The sequence below is a fragment of the Staurois parvus genome, unplaced genomic scaffold (genome assembly GCF_062004578.1).
Source record: "Staurois parvus isolate SC_StPar_1 unplaced genomic scaffold, SC_StPar_1.0 ptg001591l, whole genome shotgun sequence".
Taxonomy (NCBI): domain Eukaryota; kingdom Metazoa; phylum Chordata; class Amphibia; order Anura; family Ranidae; genus Staurois; species Staurois parvus.
In genome coordinates this window covers 414071-425000 of record NW_028319387.1, presented here as the reverse complement: position 1 = coordinate 425000, position 10930 = coordinate 414071, and the positions used below count along the sequence as shown (strand labels likewise).

At 49.8% G+C, this 10930-nt stretch overlaps 1 protein-coding gene across 7 annotated transcripts in view; it reads right to left on the bottom strand.

Annotated features, from left to right (window-relative positions):
* The window catches only part of MPRIP (myosin phosphatase Rho interacting protein), a 277723-nt gene that overhangs the window by 249356 nt on the left and 17437 nt on the right, over positions 1–10930 (bottom strand). The window lies entirely within an intron of this gene.

Here is a 10930-nt window from a genome sequence, read left to right as displayed (position 1 = left end):
TTAAAAAAAGTCTCATCTGTTCAAAACTCTTTATAAAGTCCACTTTAAAGGCATAAATACTGTTCAGGGACATGATTCAAACATTTCCAGAATGGCTCTAAAACTCTATGCAAAAACTGCTCCGACACCTCCAAACTCGATGCCACGTGCTACCCACAGACTCCAGCATGCACGGGGGGCGGTGCTATACACCTCCCAGGCACAATACATCCTGTGAAAACGTGCTTCGTATTGCGAAAAAAAAAAAAATCGTGAAGCGAGGCATTATTATCAATGAGGTGTTTTCGTAAACCAAGGTACCGCTGTGTATGTAATATATATATATATATATATATATATATATATATATATATATATATAATGGTGGAAGTGTTTTTGACCAAGTGGAGCGTCATCTAAATCCACAGTACCACCTGAACTAGTACTACTACAACCCGTAATCTGTGTAGAGCAGCTGGCCACCAGAAGCTGGTTTACAACACACACTTACACCAAGACTGGTTATTGAGGTCCTAATTTACTTCTAGAACTATAATATATGATGATAACACTCCTACTCATTACTAAAGAAAAGTAAACAACAGATGAGCGGTTAGTGCTGGCCACTGATTTGTAAAGTACAAATTTGGAAGCCGCCGCTGAAAGCTGCTCCTGTTCACACGTAGTACACGTATTTAGAAACACTGGTGAGAATCAATAGATTTTCTGGGCCCCGCTGCGGCTGTGTGAGTGTAGCCTAAATCTGAAATCAAAGTGAAAAACAAAGCTGAACATTCTAAAAGAGTAGTAATTGCTTGTCCCATTTCCTTCATAAATTCAAAAACGGGATGGATTTCCAATTTTAGGATAGTAGTCAGAATCATTCAATCATTCATGTATGCCCTTACAGCCCAAAGTACAAGAACAACCACTTGTTTCTGGTAAATATACCGCCATTGTTTGCAAACTGCATACAGCTGGCTCAAGCTAGTTGGCCATCATCAATGCAGTGTATGGAAAACCATGGCTTCTATGGAGCAGGACCTATGGACCGACATAACAGAACAGTTAAACACCCTATAGTGAGGTAGGCCAGAAGGAATCAAACAGAACGACTGAACACCTTCTGGTGACGTAGGCTATAAGGTATCAGAAAGAATGAATGGACACCTTATGATGAGGTAGGCTAGAAGGAACCAAACAGAACAACTGGACACCCTACAATGAGGTAGGCTAAAAGGAATCAAACAGAACGACTGGATACATTATGGTGAGGTAGGCTAGAAGGAACCAAACAGAATGACTGGACAAATTATGGGGAGATAGGCTAAAAGGAATCAAACAGGACTGGACACATTATGGTAAGGTAGGCTACAAGGAACCAAACGGAACAACTGGACACCCTACAATGAGGTAGGCTAAACGGAATCAAACAGAATGACTGGACACCTTATGGTGAGGTAGGAATAAGGTGTCCAGTTGCTCTGTCTGCTTCCTTCTAGCCTACCTCACCATAAAGTGTCCAGTTATTCTGTTTGGAATTGAAAAAGCTTCCAACCTAAATTAGTGAGAAACAAAGTAGAGTCATCCTAAAAACATGGAAAAACCATAAATATGGAACAAACTTCTTACTACAGTAGTAGTAGTTAGTCGCAGGCAACTGAACTTGTTCTGTACTGCTGAAGATGTTTCATAGCTTTTCCTTGGATTCAAGATAAATGAAGTGGCTTGGAAAAGCTATAAAATGTCTTCACAAGTCTAGCTGAAGGTGGCTGACTAAATTGCATACAGTTGACTCAGTCTAGTTGATCATTATCACTGCAGCGTATGGAAACCATGGCTTCCAAAGACTATGGCTTGTGGACAGACATAACAGAACAACTGGAAACCTTATGGTATGGTGGACTATATTGAACCAAAATGCCTCCAATTTAAATAGTGAGAAACAGAGTGGAGGCCAGTGGAGGGATTGGCAGAGAGGGGTAGCAGACACTAAATGGAGGCCAGTGGAGGGATTGGCAGAGAGGGGTAGCAGACACTGAATGGAGGCCAGTGGAGGGATGGCAGAGAGGGGTAGCAGACACTGAATGGGGGCCAGTGGAGGGATTGGCAGAGAGGGGTAGCAGACACTGAATGGAGGCCAGTGGAGGGATTGGCAGAGAGGGGTTGGCAGAGAGGGGTAGCAGACACTGAATGGAGGCCAGTGGAGGGATTGGCAGAGAGGGGTTGGCAGAGAGGGGTAGCAGACACTGAATGGGGGCCAGTGGAGGGATTGGCAGAGAGGGGTAGCAGACACTGAATGGGGGCCAGTGGAGGGATTGGCAGAGAGGGGTAGCACACACTGAATGGGGGCCAGTGGAGGGATTGGCAGAGAGGGGTAGCAGACACTGAATGGAGGCCAGTGGAGGGATTGGCAGAGAGGGGTAGCAGACACTGAATGGAGGCCAGTGGAGGGATTGGCAGAGAGGGGTAGCAGACACTGAATGGGGGCCAGTGGAGGGATTGGCAGAGAGGGGTAGCAGACACTGAATGGGGGCCAGTGGAGGGATTGGCAGAGAGGGGTAGCAGACACTGAATGGAGGCCAGTGGAGGGATTGGCAGAGAGGGGTTGGCAGAGAGGGGTAGCAGACACTGAATGGGGGCCAGTGGAGGGATAGGCAGACGGGCAGCAGACACTGAATGGAGGCCAGTGGAAGGATTGGCAGAGAGGGGTAGCAGACACTGAATAGGGGCCAGTGGAGGGATTGGCAGAGAGGGGTAGCAGACACTGAATGGGTGCCAGTGGAGGGATTGGCAGAGAGGGGTAGCAGACACTGAATGGGGGCCAGTGGAGGGATTGGCAGAGAGGGGTAGCAGACACTGAATGGGGGCCAGTGGAGGGATTGGCAGAGAGGGGTAGCAGACACTGAATGGAGGCCAGTGGAGGGATTGGCAGAGAGGGGTTGGCAGAGAGGGGTAGCAGACACTGAATGGGGGCCAGTGGAGGGATAGGCAGAGACGGGTAGCAGACACTGAATGGAGGCCAGTGGAGGGATTGGCAGAGAGGGGTAGCAGACACTGAATGGGGGCCAGTGGAGGGATTGGCAGAGAGGGGTAGCAGACACTGAATGGGGGCCAGTGGAGGGATTGGCAGAGAGGGGTAGTAGACACTGAATGGGGGCCAGTGGAGGGATTGGCAGAGAGGGGTAGCAGACACTGAATGGGGGCCAGTGGAGGGATTGGCAGAGAGGGGTAGCAGACACTGAATGGGGGCCAGTGGAGGGATTGGCAGAGAGGGGTAGCAGACACTGAATGGGGGCCAGTGGAGGGATTGGCAGAGAGGGGTAGCAGACACTGAATGGGGGCCAGTGGAGGGATTGGCAGAGAGGGGTAGCAGACACTGAACGGTTGGCAAGGTGGATGAGTATAAATTTAAAAAGTTAAAATCCCTATACGTTTCACTGGTTTTCAAATGCATGTTTTACTGTGTGAAACCTATGACCCCCCACTATGTAATAGCAGTCTATTTACTGTAAGTGAAGGGCGGCATTTGCAGCTGTCCCTTTCAGTCTGGACATCCAGATAAACTCAGCGCAGTCAGATGGCAGCTGTCTAGCCACATTTAGGAAGGTAAAAGGTTTATGAAAACAAACAGAGGAAAGCCCCATGTGATGGACAGAGGCAGGTTCAGTTACAGAGAGCCCTTGTACATCCGTCTCTCGTTCTCACATACACATTTCCCAGAGTCCACAGTCTGGGGCCATCACCGTTCTGTAACACATCCCAGACAATGATGGATCCTGAATGGAGACACTGAACAGCTTCCTTGGATGATGCATCTGGAGGTGACGTAATGCAGAGACCATGTGTTACAACACAACCATTTACTTCCACCAGGCCTGGACAACGTTCTCAAACGCTTACATGGAACAACAAACACTTTAGGTTTTTGTTTTTTTATTTTGGTAGTAGTAAAATCACTTTGTATATTATTACCTACAGGTAGGCTTACAGTATAATAAAGCTCACCTGTCCTGTAGGTAAATGAATATCTCCGACACGTTCCAGCATTTAGGAGATATTCTATGGAGCAGCAGCTAGAGATATTACCGATGCATGGGCTCTGATGGAACAGCATACCCGTACTGTTCCTTCAGAGTTGTGTGCCCTGGCCAAACCCACATGGAAGAAAAATAGATTTTAAAAATATTCTTCCCAAATATATTAACATATATTTATTACAAAATATATGAAAAATATTTTTTAAAATATACTTCCAAATATACTGTATGTCTTTAAAAATACAGTTAATCTACATTTTTAGAATGCATTTATAAATATATGTTAAAATGACTTTTTTTGATGTTAAAAAACAAATCAGAAGAATATATTTAAAAAAAAATATTTTAAAAAATATCTTTCATATATTTTGTAATATATAAAAACCCATTTCAACATGCAGTATATAAATACTACAATTTTGCCCATATTCAATATATATATATATATACACACACACACCGTATTTTCCGGCGTATAAGACGACCCCCTACTTTTCCTGTTAAAATGTAGTGTTTGGGCTACACTCGGCGTATAAGACTACCCCTCTTCCAATGCACACCAGTGGAAGGAATAGTGCCCCATCATTGGTATCAGTGGGAGGAATAGTGCCCCATCATTGGTATCAGTGGGAGGAATAGTGCCCCATCATTGGTATCAGTGGGAGGAATAGTGCCCCATCATTGGTATCAGTGGGGGGAATAGTGCCTCATCATTGGCATCAGTAGGGGGAATAGTGCCCCATCACTGGTAATTCTGAGAGGAATAGTTCCCCATCATTGGTATCAGTGGGAGGAATAGTGCCCCATCATTGGTGTCAGTGGGAGGAATAGTGCCTCATCATTGGTATCAGTGGGAGGAATAGTGCCTCATCATTGGTATCAGTGGGGGGAATAGTGCCCCATCATTGGTATCAGTGGGAGGAATAGTGCCCCATCATTGGTATCAGTGGGAGGAATAGTGCCCCATCGCTGGTATCAGTGGGAGGAATAGTGCCCCATCGTTGGTATCAGTGGGAGGAATAGTGCCCCATCATTGGTATCAGTGGGAGGAATAGCGTCCCATCATTGTATCAGTGGGAGGAATAGTGCCCCATCATTGGTATCGGTGGGAGGAATAGTGCCCCATCATTGGTATCAGTGGGAGGAATAGTGCCCCATCATTGGTATCAGTGGGAGGAATAGTGCCCCATCATTGGTATCACTGGGAGGAATAGTGCCCCATCATTGGTATCACTGGGAGGAATAGTGCCCCATCATTGTATCAGTGGGAGGAATAGTGCCCCATCATTGGTATCAGTGGGAGGAATAGTGCCCCATCATTGGTATCAGTGGGAGGAATAGTGCCCCATCATTGGTATCAGTGGGAGGAATAGTGCCCCATCATTGGTGTCAGTGGGGGGAATAGTGCCTCATCATTGGCATCAGTGGGGGGAATAGTGCCCCATCACTGGTAATTCTGAGAGGAATAGTTCCCCATCATTGGTATCAGTGGGAGGAATAGTGCCCCATCATTGGTGTCAGTGGGAGGAATAGTGCCTCATCATTGGTATCAGTGGGAGGAATAGTGCCTCATCATTGGTATCAGTGGGGGGAATAGTGCCCCATCATTGGAATCAGTGGGGGGAATAGTGTCCCATCATTGGTATCAATGGGAAGAATAGTGCCCCATCATTGGTATTAGTGGGAGGAATAGTGCCCCATCATTGGTATCAGTGGGAGGAATAGTGCCCCATCATTGGTATCAGTGGGAGGAATAGTGTCCCATCATTGGTATCAGTGGGAGGAATAGTGCCCCATTGTTGGCATCAGTGGGAGGAATAGTGCCCCATCATTGGTATCAGTAGGGTGAATAGTGCCCCATCATTGGTATTAGTGGGAGGAATAGTGCCCCATCATTGGTATTAGTGGGAGGAATAGTGCCCCATCATTGGTATCAGTGGGAGGAATAGTGCCCCATCATTGGTATCAGTGGGAGGAATAGTGCCCAAACATTGGTATCAGTGGGAGGAATAGTGCCCCAACATTGGTATCAGTGGGAAGCATAGTGCCCCATCGTTGGTATCAGTGGGAGGAATAGTGCCCCATCATTGGTATTAGTGGGAGGAATAGTGTCCCATCATTGGTGTCAGTGGGAGGAATAGTGTCCCATCATTGGTATCAGTGGGAGTAATAGTGCCCCATCATTGGTATCAGTGGGAGGAATAGTGTCCCATCATTGGTATCAGTGGGAGGAATAGCGCCCCATCATTGGTATCAGTGGGAGGAATAGCGCCCCATCATTGGCGTCAGTGGGAGGAATAGCACCCCATCAGTGGTGTCAGTGGGAGGAATAGCACCCCATCATTGGTGTCAGTGGGAGGAATAGCGCCCCATCATTGGTATCAGTGGCAGGAATAGTGCTCCATCTTTGGCGTCAGTGGGAGGATTAGTGTCCCAACATTGGTGTCAGTGGGAGGATTACTCTGGCCATAGAGGGATTACTTTGACGCAGTTGGCCAGCTTAAGCATGTATTGCAATATGTGCGAACCAAATATCCCTATTTATTGCATAGTTTGCTTGAAAGGGTATATACCAGTGTGCAGAGGGTCCTTCAGAATTTCTAGTGGGAGGATTAGTGTCCCAACATTGGTGTCAGTGGGAGTAATAGTATCCCATCATTGGTGTCAGTGGGGGGTGGAATAGTGCCCCATCATTGGTGTCAGTGGGGGGGAGGAATAGTGCCTCATCGTTTGTGTCAGTGGCAGGAATAGTGCCCCATCATTAGTATCAGTGGGGGGAATAGTGCCCCATCTTTGGTGTCAGTGGGAGGAATAGTGCCCCATCATTGGTATCAGTGGGAGGAATAGTGCCCCATCATTGGTGTCAGTGGGAGGAATAGTGCCCCATCTTTGGTGTCAGTGGGAGGAATAGTGTCCCAACATTGGTGTCAGTGGGAGGAATAGTGTCCCATCATTGGTGTCAGTGGGGGGTGGAATAGTGCCCCACCATTGGTGTCAGTGGGGCGGGGGAGGAAGAGTGCCCCATCGTTGGTGTCAGTGGGGGGGGGAGGAAAAGTGCCCCATCGTTGGTGTCAGTGGGAGGAATAATGCCCCATCATTGGTATCAGTGACACCAATGATGGGGCACTATTCCTCCCACTGACACCAATGACACTTACTGTCCCGTTCCAGTATGGTGCTGCTACAGCCAGCATATGTGGTTGCAGCAGCACCTCTGTACGGCACACTTACCGGTCGTTCCTTCACTCGATTTTCGCGGAGCTCCTCGGCTCCGCCTCCTCGCCGGTGATTGGCTGCCTGTGTGCCTTTCCTGAGCTACAGTTCTGGCGGCCAATCACCGGTGAGGAGGCGGAGCCGAGCAGCCGCGCGAACATCCAGTGGCCGAACTGAATGAAGGAGCAGCTGCGCTGCCTGGACCGGATCGTCGTGGGACCGGAGCCAGGTAAGAAACAGCAGCCCCTGCCCACCCCTGTATTTAGTGTCCCTTCCGTTGGAAGGGGGAGGGGGGCGGCTGCACCTGCACCGCAGAGTAGTAAGCAAAAAGTCACTTCTGATATCATTGCTTACTACGTGTGAAATCTGTGAATGGTCACCGAGGTCACATGGTACAAGGCTATCCACAACAGCCTTGTACCATGTGACAAGCTGTGACCAATCACAGCTCTCACAGTATTTCTCAATGGCTGCAAGAATGCAGCCAGAGAGAAGTAGAAATGATTGCTTTTACAGCCATTATGGGTGTAAAAGCAATCAGTGTAAAAAAAAAAAATCTTCATCACCCCCCACAACTAGTACAGTGTCACCATGGTGACACTCTACTGCTAGGGTGACAAGAATACTGAAAAAAAAAAACAAATAACATAAAAAATTAAAAAAAAAAAAAAAAAGTTTAAAAATTATAATTTTTGGTTATAAACTAATTTGGGTTATTTTTTTTTACTAAAAAGATAACGGAATAAATTTAGGCCAAGATTTATGAAGAAAGATTATTTATTTGCAAAATGTTTTAAGAAAAACATTTTTGGACTGTTTCATTTACATAGCAAAAAAATAAAAATCCCAGCGGTGAATAAATACCACCAAAATAAAGTTTTATCTGTCTCGGAAAAAGCTAAAAAATTCATATGGGTACAGTGTTGCATGACCGCGCAATTGTCATTCAAAGTGTGATAGCGCTGAAAGCTGAAAATTGGCCTGGACAGGAAGGGGGGGAAAGTGTCCGGACTGGAAGGGGGGTGAAAGTGTCCGGACTGGAAGGGGGGTGAAAGTGTCCGGACTGGAAGGGGGGTGAAAGTGTCCGGACTGGAAGGGGGGTGAAAGTGTCCGGACTGGAAGGGGGGTGAAAGTGTCCGGACTGGAAGGGGGGTGAAAGTGTCCGGACAGGAAGGGGGGTGAAAGTGTCCGGACAGAAAGGGGGGTGAAAGTGTCCAGACAGGAAGGGGGGTGAAAGTGTCCGGACAGGAAGGGGGGTGAAAGTGTCCGGACAGGAAGGGGGGTGAAAGTGTCCGGACAGGAAGGGGGGTGAAAGTGTCCGGACAGGAAGGGGGGGAAAGTGTCCGGACTGGAAGGGGGGGGGAAAGTGTCCGGACTGGAAGGGGGGGGAAAGTGTCCGGACTGGAAGGGGGGGGAAAGTGTCCGGACTGGAGGGGGGGGGGGGGGAAAGTGTCCGGACTGGAAGGGGGGGGAAAATGTCCGGACTGGAAGAGGGGGGAAAATGTCCGGACTGGAAGGGGGGGAAAGTGTCCGGACTGGAAGGGGGGGGAAAGTGTCCGGACTGGAAGGGGGGGGAAGTGTCCGGACTGGAAGGGGGGTGAAAGTGTCCGGACAGGAAGGGGGGTGAAAGTGTCCGGACTGGAAGGGGGGTGAAAGTGTCCGGACTGGAAGGGGGGTGAAAGTGTCCGGACTGGAAGGGGGGTGAAAGTGTCCGGACAGAAAGGGGGGTGAAAGTGTCCGGACAGAAAGGGGGGTGAAAGTGTCCGGACAGGAAGGGGGGTGAAAGTGTCCGGACAGGAAGGGGGGTGAAAGTGTCCGGACAGGAAGGGGGGTGAAAGTGTCTGGACAGGAAGGGGGGTGAAAGTGTCCGGACAGGAAGGGGGGTGAAAGTGTCCGGACAGGAAGGGGGGTGAAAGTGTCCGGACAGGAAGGGGGGTGAAAGTGTCCGGACAGGAAGGGGGGTGAAAGTGTCCGGACTGGAAGGGGGGGGAAAGTGTCCGGACTGGAGGGGGGGGGGGGAAAGTGTCCGGACTGGAGGGGGGGGGGGGAAAGTGTCCGGACTGGAAGGGGGGGGAAAATGTCCGGACTGGAAGGGGGGGAAAGTGTCCGGACTGGAAGGGGGGGGAAAGTGTCCGGACTGGAAGGGGGGGGAAAGTGTCCGGACTGGAAGGGGGGGAAAGTGTCCGGACTGGAAGGGGGGGGAAGTGTCCGGACAGGAAGGGGGGTCATTGTCAAAGTGTGATAGCGCTGAAAGCTGAAAATTGGCCTGGACAGGAAGGGGGTAAAAGTGTCCGGACTGGAAGGGGGTGAAAGTGTCCGGACAGGAAGGGGGGTGAAAGTGTCCGGACAGGAAGGGGGGTGAAAGTGTCCGGACTGGAAGGGGGGGGAAAGTGTCCGGACTGGAAGGGGGGGGGGAAGTGTCCGGACTGGAAGGGGGGGGGAAGTGTCCGGACAGGAAATGGTTAATAAAAACAACCTTTTAATACTGCACAGTTTGGCGCCCCTCTCTCCTTTTCTTGTGTAGATGGAAGAATCTGGTTCTCTTTCCTTTTGCCCCGACTAATTGAAAAAAAAAATTCATCTATGGCCAGCTTTAATCAGCATTAAACAGCCATAAGACACATGTACCCTGATGGATGCATAGCACCGTGCTTGGGGTCTGTGTGTGTCCCGGTTGTCCAGCGATCAGCAATGGGAATGGCTGGCGATATAACCGTGACATCGAACAACTCATGGTGTCCCACAGTGCCCTCTCCTTCCTCGGGATTGCAAACCCTGGCCGGGAAATGCTTCCGCTGTGTCCCGATCTGTCAAAGACGCAGATAGCAAGAGGGGGGGGCTGAGTGACACCATGAGTTGAATGGTGTCACTGGCAATAGATGGCAGTTTTATGTGGATTGCTGAAGAACTACAGAATTCAAAGCATGTATCAAGGCATGTATCAAGGCATGTATCAAGGCATGTACCAAGGCATGTAGGCTGTTGAACACGCATGCAGTAATCCTAGGGTGAGCTTCCACTTTAACAGCCGCTCCGACTTGTCTGTTTTCTTCTGAAAAGCCATCAGTAATCAGAAGTCAGACTCTACAGCTGACTTGCAATCAATAACGAACTGAACAGACTGTCATTGTCAAGCCTCTCCATGTCTTGGCCTGTATCACAGTCGGCATGATATTCAGCAGTCAATCATCCTGTATACTTTACACTGTAAACACCATTTCAACCTTCTGAAGACAAAAGCTGGGGGGGGGGGGGGGGGACCTCATCTCCTTTCCCCCCCCTTCCAGTCCGGACCCTTTCCCCCCCCTTCCAGTCCGGACCCTTTCCCCCCCCTTCCAGTCCGGACCCTTTCCCCCCCCTTCCAGTCCGGACCCTTTCCCCCCCCTTCCAGTCCGGACCCTTTCCCCCCCCTTCCAGTCCGGACCCTTTCCCCCCCCTTCCAGTCCGGACCCTTTCCCCCCCCTTCCAGTCCGGACCCTTTCCCCCCCCTTCCAGTCCGGACCCTTTCCCCCCCCTTCCAGTCCGGACCCTTTCCCCCCCCTTCCAGTCCGGACCCTTTCCCCCCCCTTCCAGTCCGGACCCTTTCCCCCCCCTTCCAGTCCGGACCCTTTCCCCCCCCTTCCAGTCCGGACCCTTTCCCCCCCCTTCCAGTCCGGACCCTTTCCCCCCCCTTCCAGTCCGGACCCTTTCCCCCCCCT